At 31.6% G+C, this 2,922-nt stretch overlaps 1 non-coding gene across 1 annotated transcript; it reads right to left on the reverse strand.

The window, feature by feature from the left end:
• Positions 1-2,485: 2,485 nt before the first annotated feature.
• LOC112745338 (small nucleolar RNA R71) lies at positions 2,486-2,593 on the reverse strand. Its single transcript, XR_003173273.1, has one exon. It is a non-coding gene; the product is annotated as a small nucleolar RNA R71 (small nucleolar RNA).
• Positions 2,594-2,922: the final 329 nt, after the last annotated feature.

Consider the following 2,922-nt stretch of genomic DNA (forward strand, 5'->3'; position numbering starts at 1 on the left):
ACGACCCAGTGCACTTGCTGGTTAGTTGTATCGAAGTTGTGAATGAAAAACGATTTATTAAGACGTGCGTACAGAATTTTTGGCGCCGTTGCCTGAGATCACAATTTCGTGCACCAAGTTTTTGGCGCCGTTGCCGGGGATTGTTCGAGTTTGGACAACTGACGGTTCATCTTGTTGCTCAGATTAGGTAATTTTCTTCTTATTTTGTTTTCAAAAATATTTTCTTCTTTTTTTTCCAATTCATATTCGAAAAAAAAAATTATAAACCTTTTCAAAAATATATTTTTCTTCAGAATTTTTAAGAATGAATTCTAGTGTTTCATGAAGCATATTGAAGCCTAGCTGGCTGTAAAGCCATGTCTAATTCTTTTAGACTGAGGCTTCCTCTTATCAGTATATGAAGTTGGATGAAGTATCAGCTGTTGTATGCCTGATTTGTATCTTCTAAAGCTTGGCTGGCTATTAAGCCATGTCTAACCCTCAGATTTGAGCTTTAGACTAAGATTGTAAGATTCCTGGAATTCATATTAAAAATTTTGGAATCCTTATTTTTCTTTTTCACAAATAATTTTCGAAAAAAAATACAAAAAAATTATAAAATCAAAAAAATCAAAAATATTTTGTGTTTCTTGTTTGAGTCTTGAGTCAAATTTCAAGTTTGGTGTCAATTGCATTTTTTTCTAAAAATTCTTTGCATTTTTCAAAAAATTCATGCATTCATGGTGTTCTTCATGATCTTCAAGTTGTTCTTGGTAAGTCTTCTTGTTTGATCTTGATGTTTTCTTGTTTTGCATCTTTTCTTGTTTTACATGTGCATTTTTGCATCCATAGAGTCTAAACATGAAAGATTTCTAAGTTTGGTGTCTTGCATGTTTTCTTTGCATTAAAAATTTTTCAAAAATATGTTCTTGATGTTCATCATGATCTTCATAGTGTTCTTGATGTTCATCTTGACATTCATAGCATTCTTGCATGCATTCATTGTTTTGATCCAAAAATAAAAAAAAATATCTTTCCTTTTTTCTCTCATAAATTTCGAAAATTAGATTTGACTTTTTCAAAAAAAATTTTAAATCTAGTTGTTTTTATGAGTCAAATCAAATTTTCAATTTAAAAATCTTATCTTTTTCAAAATCTTTTTCAAAAATCAAATCTTTTTCATTTTTCTTAGTTATTTTCGAAAATTTTAAAAATATTTTTCAAAAATATTTTTCTTATCTTTATCACATAATTTTCGAAAATAACATCATCAATTAATGTTTTGATTCAAAAATTTCAAGTTTGTTACTTACTTGTTAAGAAAGATTCAAACTTTAAGTTCTAGAATCATATCTTGTGATTTCTTGTGAATCAAGTCATTAATTGTGATTTTAAAAATCAAATCTTTTTCAAAACTAATTTCAATCATATCTTTTTCAAAAATATCTTTTTATCTTATCTTTTTCAAAATCATATCTTTTTCAAAAATTTGATTTTAAAATATCTTTTCTAACTTCCTATTTTCTTATCTTTTCAAAATTGATTTTCAAATTTGTTTCAACTAACTAACTAACTTTTTGTTTATTTCTTATCTTTTTCAAAACTACCTAACTAACTCTCTCTCTAATTTTCGAAAATATCTTCCCTCTTTTTCAAAATTTCTTTTTAATTAACTAATTATTTTCATTTTTGATTTTTAATTTTTGAAAATTACTAACCTTTTTCAAAAAACTATTTTCGAAAATCACTAACTCTTTTTCAAAAATAATTTTCGAAAATTCTCTTTCTCTCTCATCTCCTTCTATCTATTTATTCATCTACTAACACTTCTCTTCATCTCATATCTCTGCTCTCCTCACACTTGTGTTTCTTTCTTTACATTACTCTTCTTTTCTTCTACTCACACAGGGACCTCTATAGTTAGGTAAAAAGGATCCCTATTATTATTATTTTTATGTTCCCTCTTTTTCATATGAGTAGGAGCAAGGACAAGAACATTCTTGTTGAAGCAGATCCAGAACCTGAAAGGACTCTGAAGAGGAAACTAAAAGAAGCTAAATTACAACAAGCTAGCAAGAACCTGTCAGAAAATTTTGAACAGGAAGAGGAGATGGCAGCCGAAAATAATAATAATGCAAGGAGGATGCTTGGTGACTTTACTGCACCTAATTCCAATTTACATGGAAGAAGCATCTCCATCCCTACCATTGGAGCAAACAATTTTGAGCTGAAACCTCAGCTAGTTTCTCTGATGCAGCAGAATTGCAAGTTCCATGGACTTCCATCTGAAGATCCTTTTCAGTTCTTAACTGAATTCTTGCAGATCTGTGATACTGTTAAGACTAATAGAGTAAATCCTGAAGTCTACAGGCTCATGCTTTTCCCTTTTGCTGTAAGAGACAGAGCTAGAGTGTGGTTGGACTCTCAACCCAAAGATAGCCTGAACTCTTGGGATAAGCTGGTCACGGCTTTCTTAGCCAAGTTCTTTCCTCCTCAAAAGCTTAGTAAGCTTAGAGTGGATGTTCAAACCTTCAGACAGAAAGAAGGTGAATCCCTCTATGAAGCTTGGGAGAGATACAAGCAACTGACCAAAAAGTGTCCTTCTGACATGCTTTCAGAATGGACCATCCTGGATATATTTTATGATGGTCTGTCTGAATTAGCTAAGATGTCATTGGATACTTCTGCAGGTGGATCCATTCACCTAAAGAAAACGCTTGCAGAAGCTCAAGAACTCATTGACATGGTTGCTAATAACCAGTTCATGTACACTTCTGAGAGGAATCCTGTGAGTAATGGGACGCCTATAAAGAAGGGAGTTCTTGAAATTGATACTCTGAATGCCATATTGGCTCAGAACAAAATATTGACTCAGCAAGTCAATATGATTTCTCAGAGTCTGAATGGAATGCAAGCTGCATCCAACAGTACTCAAGAGGCGCC

Source organism: Arachis hypogaea, chromosome 14 (genome assembly GCF_003086295.3).
Source record: "Arachis hypogaea cultivar Tifrunner chromosome 14, arahy.Tifrunner.gnm2.J5K5, whole genome shotgun sequence".
Classification (NCBI taxonomy): domain Eukaryota; kingdom Viridiplantae; phylum Streptophyta; class Magnoliopsida; order Fabales; family Fabaceae; genus Arachis; species Arachis hypogaea.